This window comes from Odontomachus brunneus, unplaced genomic scaffold (assembly GCF_010583005.1).
Source record: "Odontomachus brunneus isolate Ranch 3 - 2012 unplaced genomic scaffold, Obru_v1 Obru_scaffold_032, whole genome shotgun sequence".
NCBI lineage: Eukaryota > Metazoa > Arthropoda > Insecta > Hymenoptera > Formicidae > Odontomachus > Odontomachus brunneus.
The window spans coordinates 84542-98224 of NW_022639482.1; the positions used below are offsets into that span (position 1 = coordinate 84542).

At 39.7% G+C, this 13683-nt stretch overlaps 1 protein-coding gene across 6 annotated transcripts in view; it reads right to left on the reverse strand.

The window, feature by feature from the left end:
- LOC116843356 (F-actin-monooxygenase Mical) overlaps positions 1-13683 on the reverse strand; it is an 874436-nt gene that overhangs the window by 59710 nt on the left and 801043 nt on the right. The gene's annotated exons all lie outside the window — the stretch shown is intronic.

The following is a 13683-nucleotide window of genomic DNA, read 5'->3' on the forward strand; positions in this document are numbered from 1 at the left end:
GTCAAGCAGTTAATTCGACAGATTCGATTTATATGGAGATCTTTGTCTGAAGATTATGCTGTAAAATTAGTAAAAAGTATGCCTCAGAGATGCCAGTCAATTATTGATAATGGAGGCGACTGGACTGAACTTATTAATAACAAAGCATCGCAGTCTATATCATGCATAATGTGTACAAATTTTTTCAATTTATGTATTATCCTAAGTTTTTGAGTTTTGCCGTACACGCTCTTATCAAACATACTGTACATAGCACATTTGGAATCATAAAATACTACGGCAGTAAACTGTCTTTATATCTGCTGATTTACGCACATATAATATTATGGTAAACATAAAAATTCTATACTGTTTTGCGGTATTCGCAACTCGAGATATATTCGCATAATCGAGATATTATTTGTGGGAGATTAAGAAAAAAGCGTGTGCTGAATGATAGGGGGAGAAGCGACCATCAACGCGAGATTTAACTCAGTGCGGCAAGACGTAAGCAGCGTTCCCAGATTTGGAACAAAAGAGAGATAAAAGTCGCGTAAACGCAATAAGACCTGGTCTACAATAGGGTCGTAAGCCGTGAGAATTGATCAATCACAGTTGATTATTACAAAAATAATCAGTTATGATTGGCCAATTCTTAGGCTGGACATAGATAAAAAGTGCAGGCAGAGGCGCGTTGTCCTTCCCTTTGTCGCGCTACAGTTTGAATAGCTCAAGCGCTCCTCCTTCTAGCATCAGCGCTTTTTTCTTAATTTTCCATAATTAATATCTTGATTAGGGATGGGAAATCGTCAGATTAAAAATCGATTTTTGAATCGATTTCGTATCGAACCAACTAAAATCGATTTGCTAAAAAATCGGGCTGAAGAAAATTGATTCTGTGAAAATCGATTAAAAAATCGTTAAATATTCTCCAAACTAGGGAGCTTATTACGGTTCTGTTTAAGAAGTAAAAATGCGAAAAGTGAGCGAATTCACTAGATGTAGACCAATGAAATTATAAATATTCTAGTAAATTCGTTTACTTTTCGCATTTTCACTTCTCACACAAAACCGTAATAAACTCCCAGAGGGTAGATTGGTTTGATCTGATTGGTACATGCTCTTGGATTCAACCAAAATTAAGAGCATACTCCAATCAGATTCACGAATTTTACAACAGTTGCAAAGCAGCTTTCTCTGCTGAACGCAGTCATTGTGTATCTCAAAACATAGCGAAAATTAAAAAAGTGAGTAAATTTATTAAGTGTCGACTAATAAAATTATACATATTCTAGCAAATTTGTTTATATTAATAATTTTCATTGCGTTTTGAAATATCGACCTTCAGAATAATGTCTCTTGCACTGCGACGCTACTCGCGAACGGAATTTCGCGAGCGACGGCAGACAGTCGCCTGTTAGCCGCGTCGACAAATTGCCGTCGGCTCCAGAACACGCCACTAAGATACCCGCGATAGTTGGGCGCCAGATGCGGAAAGGCCGCACCACCTCGATAAACGCGAGAGTCGATAATTATCGCGAAAATCGCGCGTCCCGGAACCGTCGGGACCGATAGCTCCTATGAAATTAAAGTCGGAGACAGGATGGGTTAGGAGAAGGCGAAATCAACTTGACTCGATTTTAATGCTGAGAATTACGTTTATTCGGGGACTCTCGCACATCCCGATATTCAACCAGCGATATAAAGGTGTAACGGTCACGCTCCTCGGTAAGCGGTACTGCTCGCGAACGCCACGCGAAGCCCGAGGACGTTTTCCTCGGGCGAGCCTTTTCTTACTCGCGCGACCACTCCGCGGACGAGACACGATGCAAGACGGGTCGATACGCGACACAAATAAATTTTTGGAGCAGATGATCAATCTTACAATTTTCGGCGACGACCCTTGCGTCGGCGGCGACGTCGGCGACGACGGCAGCGATCCTCTCTCTCTCTCCGCTCTCTTTCTCCCTCGCTCCGCTCCCCCCTCGGTCGCTCACTGCTCCCTCTCTCCGCTCTCTCTCTCTCTCTCGCTCTCTCACTGTCCTCTCTCTCTCCTCGCTATCTCACTCTCCTCGCTCTCTCGTCCCTCTCTCGTTCTCTCTCACGCACTGTTGGCACGGTAATCTGGTAAATCGCTTTGTCTGTGCGCGGCAACGGTCGCGGTAAGGCTGCCAGCTGATTTTTCCTGGGAGGATCGCGTATCCTCGCGGATCCTCCCTCGTCGCTGCCCCCCTCGTCCTGTGCTGGTCGGTCGTCGAGAATCGGCAGATTTCGGTAATCTTGTCTCGAGACACTGTTGTCATCGGGAGTTCGCCTGTTGTCTCTCTCGGCTCTCCCGTTTTTTCCTGCCGGGTTTCTCACGACGGCTGCTTCGCTAAAAGTAAACACAGCTGATCCGTCTAAGCGCGATACTGTGTTATAACTACGGTAATTCCTCAGCGATAGAATATTTGCTATTGCTGAGCGCGCGATAATCCGCGATAATATATTTTAATCACCAAAGTACGAGAGTGCGATTCACCTGAGTAAGGGCTTCGCCAGTTGTCGTCCGCTGCATCCTCCGCTCCTCGTCCTGGTGGCCGGCAAGGGACGCCGAGGGGCACAAAATTCGGGACGCGCTGATCTTCGCATCTGCTCCGCTCGCAAAAATCGCTTCTTCGCTTTGTTCTAGATCTTCACAATAAACATTCGACGGAACGCGATATTCGGGAAGGTCTTGAAAAACCGTTAGCGACACGACACGCGAAAAACATTCTCGCTAAATCGGTACGGGATTCTTGAGACGGGCGCCTCCACAGCTGCCACGTCACAGCACATAAAACACAGCAACGCTTGTCGCACGTTGTAAATTGGTTACACAATACGGCGATAGCCAAACAATATGGTTTTCTATAATAAACTTCTACTTTTTTGGAAAAATATTAATTGGCTATCGAGGTAATTTCTAACCAACTTTTATAACATTGACGCATCCTATATGGGTGAAACCCGATTGTACAGAGTCTCATTGGATACGAAATGTAATGAGTTAGTAAATGTATTTAGTTAGATCTAGTTTATTCTAGTAAATCACTAGATAAATCAAAGTACTGGAATGCTGACAACGACGGGTTCTTTCCAATTGCAATATACCTAGACATTTTCATGCACATGGCGATACAATCAAAGTGATCGGTATAGTTGTACCGAATGTCGCTATTTTATCGTCATTTTGAAATATTGGAACGTGGGCGATTTACGAAAGTTAATCGATTAATGTTATAACATTGTTTTTTTCGTCATTTTTCTTGTTTTTGTTTCTGATTGCCATGTTGGATCTATCATGATGAAGTTTTAATAATTCAGGGTTATTTATTATTGTTTTCTAAAATTTAGCACTAGAAGTTTTAAGGATCGCTGAATACAAATTTGAAGTAAACATTTTTGCTGGTAGATCCATTTTGAAGACCTTTTTGAAATTGATAATAGGTACTCAGTTGCAGGTAACAAGCATTTCACAATTTTATTATGATGTTATTTTATAATGTTTCGTTCAATTTAAAATAGCGAAATAATCGAAATAATAGTATTTTTATCCTCATTTTAGCTGGTGAATATTTGAGAATCTAAAAATCCTGCAATGCCAAATATTAGAGAAGTCCAATTATTTAAGTTATGCATCTACATATCATATGCGTTGAAGTTATACGTAAATAATTTTTTATTTTTTATATGTGATCCATTTGTTCTAAAGGTAAATGTCCATGATATTCGCTATATTGAATCCGCTATTTTAGTGTTTGAGGATCTACAACATATTGACCAATGAATATCTCGAGAAAAATTCCATAACTAATTCCATCGTAATTCACATGGTTGTGATGCTTTCTAATGAATTAATTACATTTTCTTATAATTTTACGAACCGCACGGCGACCCACCGCCATCTAATACAACCTTCTTCTTCTATAATGGTACCCTCCAGAAGCGTTGCAAGACATGTTCAAGCACCCAGGGGCAGCCAAAAAATGGCGTCGACCTCGGGGCTTTTTCTACGATTTGCACCGGATAAGAAGGGACAATAGTGGAGACAGGCATATATGTCATACTAGGTCTTAAAGGATAGCAGCTTTGATTTTGAGAGACCACAGCTGTATCATTGATACGGAAACATTGTTTCTCTCTGTTGTTGCCGTGCGTTTGAGATAGCGCCAGAGATATCGCTTCCGAACGGCATCTCTGAATGTTATCAGAGGAAGGAGAGTATCGTGAGTGTAGAGCGTCAAGTAGCTCAGTGGTTTAGAGCAGTCGCCCGCGAAAGATCTGGGTTTGATTTCTGACTTAGTAAACCGCGCTTTCGATATTTTCCTCTCTTCGGAACAAAAAGAAGACGCAGATCCCAACCGCACGGCGTACTGCTGCTGCCTAGTACGCCCTTTTATAGTCCGTAGAAGAAGGAAAACGTATTAGGTAGCGGCGAGATGCCGTGTATTTGGGACCTGTCTTCTTTCGTTCAGGATGAATCGAAAACGCGGTTTGCTATACCGGGAATCGAACCCGAATCTTTCGCCTGCCGGACTACTGCTCTAAACCACTGAGCTACCTGACGCTCCACGCTGACGACATTTTCCTTTCTCTTAATAATGTTCAGAGATGCCGTACGGAAGTGACATCTTTGACGCTATTCTGAACACACGGCGACTATAGAAAGAAACAATGTTACCGTATCAGTGGTACAACTGTAGTCTCTCAAAGTCAAAGGTTGCTATTGTTTAAGCGGCCATATATGCCCGCTTTCATCGTTGTCCCTCCTCATCTAGGGAGGAGCAACTAGAAAGAGCCCTTCCAAGCGTTATATTGAATTAGTCATTTTGAATTTCGGAACAAGCCATATGGCGAAAGTCTATATTCATACCTATTTTGAGTCCTCATAGAAGGCGTTAGATTAAAAATTCTTCTGGACCTGGCAATCTGATTTCTCGTGGAATGACTCAAATATATATGGGATTTCAATGGAGAAACACTTCTTTTTACTATCGTTTTGAACAAACGTTTAATAAATACAAGGATTACAGAGAATAATATATTACTCGTTCGCAGATCTTACTGCTCCGCTCTCCGACCGTACTCGTCGCGATCCTAATAACGAAGAACGTCCCGACCTTTTCGCTCGCTGTTTAGGTCGTCTCACGTATAAACAATCGCTCAGTCCCGTAATAAGCGGGTTTAATATTTGAATTAGAACGAAATCATGAGTGTAGCCCCTTCCCGATCCCATATATATATATATATATACCAGGTGTAGAAGTATGAAACCGGAATTCCCCTATAAATGGTGCCAGCGTTCAGTTTAGTGACCGTAAGACCGCTACTGCCGCGCTATTATATTCTCCTAACAGCTGACGAATATTGTCAACAAACATAACCCCAACTTTCATTCTCTAGTATATTTTTGTATAACCTTAAACATGTCACGTTTCGAGCCTACTAACTATGATTTGCGGACAGCATTGATTTTCTGTTATCATTTAAAGAAAACTGCTGCAGAATCACATCGAATGCTTGTCGAAGCTTACGGTGAATATGCTCTTGGTAAATCTCAGTGTTTCGAGTGGTTTAAAAAATTCAAAAGTGGTGATTTTGACGTGAGGAACGAAGAACTATGAACTATGAACTATGAACTATGAACTGCTGAAACCTGGTCAAACCGTCAATACTAATCGCTACCAACAACAAATGATCGATTTAAATCGAACATTGACTAAAAAACGACCAGAATATGCAAAAAGGCAACACAATGTCATTTTGCTCCATGATAATGCCCCATCACATACAGCAAAACGGGTCAAGGAAACGATCGAGTCGTTCAGTTGGGAATTACTACCGCATGCGGCTTATTCTCCAGACTTGGCTCCGTCCGATTATCACCTGTTCGCATCGCTAGGACACGCTCTCGCTAACCAACGCTTCGATTCGTATGAAAATGTGGAAAAATGGCTAGATAACTGGTTCGCTTCAAAAGATGAAAAGTTTTTTTGGCACGGCATTCATAAACTGCCAGAGAGGTGGGAAAAATGTGTTCAAAACAGTGGAAATTATTTTGAATAAAGTATTATTTATCACTTTCGAACAACAGACGTCTTATTTGTATAAAAAAATTCCGGTTTCATACTTCTACACCTGGTACATACAAGATGTCCTAGATCATTATTTTCAAAGTTCGCGACAATGTAGAATGGATTGAGTAAGAAAGTTCCATACCGTTTTGCGATATTCGCAATAGTTTTTAAGAAATTAGTTTAAAAAAATCGTATGAGAAAGGAAGGAGCGCTTGAATCTCTGAGCCGCTCGAACTGCAGCGCGGGCCAGTTGGTCAAAAAACGGATGGCGGCACGGCCAATTCCTACATCTCGTCGCACCGCTTGCATCACGAACTTTCTATCACTTTTTCTCCTTCTACTTTTTTTAATTATAAAATCTTGTTGCAGTCTTAATGTTAGCTTTTTTGTTGTTTTATAAAGTGATGTCATAAATGTAATCGCAACCGAGCAACTGCTATCGACGCAAGCTTTTGGCGCACTGTGCCGAGACGTAAAAAGCAACGATGCAAGCACGGGTAGTGGCGCTTGTCCTTCTCCCCACCGCGCATCGCCTACCATTTCTTGACCAATTGAATCGTGCTAATAAGTAACCTTTCTCAATAATACAGGACTTATGTTTAACTCGAACCGTTCTACATTCTCACGAGAGATTTGTAGAATGTAGACTGAGACAGCCTGTATATTGATGTGTGTTATATATTAACTCTTTTACTGTGAAGTACATCTATTGACGTAGTCGGGCTCAAACTGTGGAGTACGTTTATAGACGTACTGACTTAAAATTCAATTACAGTTACATAAATTAGGGGATCTGCACAAAATTTTGCACTAGGGAATTTTAAGGATCGTTGAATATAAATTTGAAGTAAAATTGAAAAATTTTAAAATTTTTTATGGTAGATCCATTTCGAAGACTTTTTTAAAATTGATAACAGGTACTCAATTACAGGTAACAAGTACTTAACTACAATTTTATTATGATGATATTCTATATCGTTTCGTTCGATTTAAAATAGCGAAATAATAATATTTTTATCCTATATTTTAGCTGGTGAATATTTGAGAATCTAAAAACCCTGCAATGCCAAATATTAAAGAAATCCATCAATTATTTGCAGTTTTTGACATTCTGATCCACCATATTGGATCCGCCATTTTGAATTTTCTAATTTTGCCTTCAATTTTCTAATTTTGTTTTCAGCAACTCATAAAACTCCCTAAGCTTTACAGAAATCCGCTACTTTATTAAATTCTTTAGTACTTTCTGTTGCCATATTAAACCCACCATTTTGAATTTTCTAATTTCGACCTTAGATTCGTGTTCAGCGATATCAAAAATAGTTATATACTGTGACGTGACGATTAGTAAATATCGTTCGTCACTCGTCGACTATAGTAAGGAAGCATTATGCGCTTCCCGGCTGCAGGCGGATGTCGCGTCCTAGCCGTAAGGCGATTAGGACGCGAGCCTACGCAGCCCTCGAATTATATATTTTGTGAATAAATACGGTCATCAAGGTTGAGTCAGGAAGAAGAAGCCACCAGCAAGGAGGACTGCTGCCACCGTGGGAGAAGTAAAGCCTGCGAGAAGAACGGCCGCAAGACTCGCTATTCCAGGTGAACCGCTTCCATTAATAATACGACTCAGTAGGGACCCACAGGGTGGGAAAACCTAACATACAACTGTTTCCAGCAACATCCTGAACGGCGAGGCGAAGCTGCCGAAGAGGAGCGATCACGAGCTGTCGCTAGGAAGCCGCGAGGACGGAGTGGATCGACACCGCGGACGAGCGGAGGATAGCTGCCGCCAGAGGAAATCGGCGAGCACATCCTCCGCGACCCGGAGCGTCCTCCGATCCGAGCGAGGACGCCGCGAAGCTCGTGGATCAATGCAAACAACGGCTGCCGCAAAGGAGCTAAAGCCAAGGTCAGATGGACAAGGAAGCTCCAAAGCCTGCCATAATGAAAACAGCTGTGCAAAATCTGAGATAGGAAAACGGGAGAAAGATCCCGCCAATGAGCCATCAAGAGCTGTCGGAAGCGAGTTCAAAACCCTCAGATAAAACGGGAAGACAACGACCGTTCGAGAGCTTTCGTCACCAATCTCGCAAAGTATACGGTATTGAGTGTGAAGGACGCGCCATCCGTGAAGCCGAGGATTCTACGACGAAGCACCGACGACTCGACCGACGACCGTAAGACCGCTGCGATCCAGGGTCAAATTAGTGTGAGTCCAGAGGGACCGCCGAGGCCAGCTGCCGACCGCCCCCGCTCCGCTCGACATTTTGGTGAGTCCGTTCCAAAAGGAACGAGGACGATATTTATTTTTGGTGATTTTCGTGGCACGGAGCGGGCGAGGCGTCGACGAGCGGAGACCCGGCCGTCCTCCTGGACGAGGGCAAGGGCTCGCGTCCCTCTCGCGCGTTCGAGGGACAAGCTCACGGGTTCTTTCGTACGTAGGAAAACCGCCGAACATCCGTCGGTTATACCGTTGACGCGACCACACCGCCGAACGCGTACGTGGCGGTCGTGACCTCCGCCGGTCACGACGATAACTCGCGCTGCCGAATTTCTCTGTCGCGATCGCGAACAAAGACTAACTCTGTTATCATAATATATTAGCTGCCGATTAATACTTGTGTAACGGTCACGAACAATAAACGTTGTCTCATGATATTTCGACTTATTTAGTTAACCTAGTCGCCGTTCTTTCCTTACACCTCCGACTTCGAGCGAACCAGCCCCTCTGCCGCGAAGAGGGTTGAGCTGCCGGACGTTGGTCAGCAGTTCGGGCGGACGACGAGTACTGTTCTTCGGCGAGACCAACTTGTTAGCGTTTAGTGTACGATTATTTTAGTGGGTACGGATCGCCGTACCTGGCGCCCAGTTAGAGTTTTTCTTTTGTTCGTGTGAGCTGTCGAGTCTCGCGAAATCCGCCGAACTGTGAAAGCTGACCCGGAAGTGAAATAATATAATTTTGTCGCTGCACCCGATTCGTGTGCCGACTGCGCGGGTCGCGAGTGCAGCGTTACAATACAAATTTTTATAAAAATGCGTCTAGTAGAACGCCCTGCACATTTTTAGCCCACTTAGTGATTTTTCTCTCCACAGTGAAGGGATTAATATGTATTATACAAGGTCCTCGAAACGGCTTAATAATTCGCCTGGAAAAGAATGTTAAATATCAAAGTTACAGTATTTAAAAATTAGCGTACGATAGTGGCTTTGACTTTAATCTTCAGCTTGACTTTCAAGGTTATTCCAAGTTATTATCAAATTGATTTTTCAAAATGGAAACCCCTATTTTTTTATCACGGAAACCGATAGAGTGGAGAATTTTACTTTCAAATGTATAGGTGTCATAGTTCAAATGACCTCAAGAGGTCATTGAAGGTCAAGTCACCGTTTCAAGTGACCTGCCCGAATATCTTGGTAAAAACACATTTTGGAAGGAAATTTTAAAACAAGAGTTGCAAGGTTTATTAAAAAGCAATAGTTGAATAAATATCTAGGACTGTTTGAATTTTCATCAATGAAAGAAGAAATACGAAACAGTACGTGAGCAGTCCTAAATACGTAGGTCAATTATCAGTAATGTTTTGTATTTTTCAAATGCACACTCTACACTATAAGCTTTCGTTAATATCCCCTCCATTCGCTCTCGCTGTCTATTTCTAAATGATACCTGCGTTCAAGTATCTATGCAAAAACTTATTCCGTCGCTTCCGACAATTTTACATTTGATAAAAAAATTGTGGAGTATTACTGTGGAGTCAGATTGAACTTAATCTTTTAGTACATGTAATATAGAGTTGAAAAAGAAAGAATCACATTTTTAATGATGCGAGTCTATAGTGACCGCGTTCGATCGTATGCAGACGTCGCAACTTTATTTAATGAGACATATCCAAATCGGAATCCTATTCCCAATTCACAATATCGTCAAATAGTAAATATTTGGACGGGTATCTGTCGACGTGGTGTATTTGGACTATTTTTCATTGATGGGAATTTAAACGGACTTGGATATTTGCATTTATTACAAACTCAAGTATTGTTTGCTATTCAACTATTTGGAGATGACCTGCCTACTGTTTGGTTCCAACAGGAAGGGCCTGGACTGCATTACTCTCGAGAGGTGAGAAATTTCTTAGATCGCACTTTTCCTGATAAGCTGATAGGAAGAGCTGGTACAGTTGAACGACGTGATTACTCGATTTGTCACCGCTAAATTTTTGTTCTGGAGTATTCAAAAAATAATGTTTACAAAACTAAGCGTGACGTAGAAGATCTCCGTAAACGCGTTGCCGTTGTCTCAGGTTTAATCACACTAGAAGTGTTGGAAAAGATATTGGAAAATTTCGACGAACGCCTAGGGCATTGTTCCCAAACAGATCCTAAACAGTAAACAATTTGAGCACTTGATAACATGAAGTCACTCAAAATTGTAATAAAGAGAGTAGCAATATCTTACGTTAATTGGCCGGATATCGACTCCACCTTGCCTTGATTGGCCGGATATGGACTCCATCTTATCTGGATTTGCCGGATAACGACTCCATCTTGCCTCGGTTGACCGAATTCTGTTTTCATCTTGCCGCGATTGGCCATATAGTAGAAGGTCAATCTCAAGGTCAAGGTCCAGGCTATCAACTATGCTTTTCATTGAACTCTGCAGTTGTTCTATTCAAAATTTCCCTTTGAAAATTATATTTACGACGATATTCGCGCAGATCACTCCAAACGGAGATTTGACCTTCAATGACCTCTTGGGATCGTCTGTATTCAATACTATGGCATCATATTTGATCTTGAAATAACCTTGAAGATCAAGCTGAATATCAACGTCAAGGCCACCATTGTACGCCCTGAAACTTATGTATTTAACATTCTTTTCAGGACCCCTGACGAATTATTGAGCCGTTTCTATATTTTTCGAGAACTCTGTATATTACATATCCTACATATCTATGTTAATTATTATCGCTTATTATAACAAGGTACGGAGAGGACGTGTCATGTACGTCAACGTATCAAGTAAACAGATGGTTGTGGATTGCGCGTGTATGGAAATGTTTCCACATATTTTTCGACCAATCTGTCGTTCGGAATATTACATTGTTATACATAATTGGATTAGGCATAAAATAGCCTTTCATTTGGTCGGAAAAACCTTAAATTAAAAGAAGATAGTAAATAATAAAAATAAGTACATTAAAAGTTATTATATTAAAAAAATCTAGAAACATTAATTTAAAAATACTTTTGAAATAATTCAATTTATATTTAAATAATTTTTTTATTATTTATAATCTTTCGACATAGAAAGAAGAAAATATTTTTCTAAAGAGGTAATTTATTGTTTAAAAATGTGTGTTTAAATATATATATGGGTACGTACAAAAAGTAAAAGAAAATATGTATGTGTGATTATAAATAATAATAACCCAGCGAGAACGCTGACGTCGATTCAACATCTAACCGATGTCGGAGAAATCTAAGTTATGTCTAGTTTAAATGCGCGTCTAGAAAAATGGCAATTTAGACGTATTCTATTTTGAGTAAATTTTAATGGTTTAGAATCCATTCATAATATATTGACCATTAAAAGAGAGTTTTCGATAGAATTTCGGGATTTTATTTTGTTGATTATTTACAGACTTTCCAGACATCTATTCGATATTGAATCGACGTCTAATATATATCTTTTGCTTTACGCGTAAAAATATTTTCATTTTTACTAGAAATTTGATTTGAGGTTACACAGGATATTTGTTTACTGATATTTTAAGATCCGCTACCCTGGCCATACCCCTTAATATGATATATCACAGTAATTTTACTATAATATTCTTTTCTTTCTATAAATTTCTTAATATTTTATTAATAAATAAGTTTTACTTAATTTATTCATTAAATTAATACATTTTAGATCGTTTCTTAGATGTAAAGATGTAAAGATTTTTTCTTTTATATAAAAGTAACGAGTTGCTCTACTGTCTTGTAAATTTTGGCTCGTAATTGCTATCGCGCGCGTTTTGCCTAAAAAAATTATTCTAAGTGAAGACGTCAGTTTTTTTTAGATTTCCTTTTCAATTATAGTATTACAAAGCTAGGAATGTCAGATTACTCGAAAAACATTAAACTGGAAGGAATGGTCGAAGTCATTTTGCAAATAAACTTTAGAGATATTAAATAAAATAGATAGGTGAGTCAACGCATATTTGCTAGGTACGTTATAATATACTGTGAACACTGTAAGTTTACATTTTATAAGCATAAATTATAAGAACATCGTTGAAGTCATTGAAATCATCGTGTGCTGCTCGATCCTCAGGTTAAGCAACGCAATCAGGATGGATGGATGACCTGCATACTGCTTCGGATTCGAAATTATCGAGAAAGGATTCGCGAAAGTTTTAGAGCGGGTTTGACAATCTTCGGTTTCTAGCAGTTATAAGACATGAAGAAAATTAGAAATTAGTTTTTTTATGAAACAATAAGAATAAATAAGACGTTGAAATGTCAAGGTAAATCAACAATTGCGGACATTTTTACGTTATATTACATTATAAGGTTTGTGCAACGTTGATTCAATGTTTCTCAATGTTGCTGCAATTTTGACATTGTTGCAATTCAACATTCTTTCAACATTGATTCAACATTATTGTGCTGTATGGGTATTCTCTTACTACGGCCGTCTAAAGTTAATATCGATAAGACGTCGAAATGACGGTCTATTAGACATTAAAATGTAGACTGTTTTTAGGTCGATATCGATCTAGATTAGACATAGATAGTAGATAGACGTTTCATGTAGATGTCTGATAGACGTCGAATCAATGTAACTTTTCCCTCTTGGGATGTTTATATTAAGTGTGTACATAAAAACTAATTTCTTTTGCAAGATTTGCTTTATTTCTATAACACATATATATATATATATATATATATATATATATATATATATATATATACAAGGTGACCCATTTTAACTTAGGCAGCCAAATAACTCGAAAAATAAGCACACTACGAAAAAATGTTTACAATCAAAATTTCGTCATTTCGAGGGGGACGTACAATGACGTTAAAATTAGCCCCCTCACCCCTCCCCCTGGGCGGTGAGGGGGGGCAAGTTTGAAATCTTAAATGGGAACCCCTATTTTTTATTGCATATTCGGAATCTTTGGCTAAAAACACATACAATTTGTCCGAAACATTTTTCTCGATTCATGATAGATGGCGCTGTAATCGACGAAATTCAATTTCTTCGATTTCTCTTACTGAGAACCCATGCTTACGATTCTGCAATAAATTAACAATAAAAATACCACGTTTTCATTGTTAATACGCGAAATTAGTCTTAAAACAAACTTCTCATTATTTTTTATTACTCATTAATTACTTCTCAAGAAACTGCTTTTAGCGTAATCTGCCCTTTAGGCAACTTGAATGGTCCAAAGTACCGAGACATTTTGGACTTTCCATCTGATGGAGTTCCTCTAAGTATCCCTCCAAAATTTTGTCCATTTAGTGCCAAAGTCACAAGTGTTTATGTATTTTTTTAACATTTGTACTCTGATAAAATTCTGGTAAAATGGCAAATTATACGGCTACAGAAGTG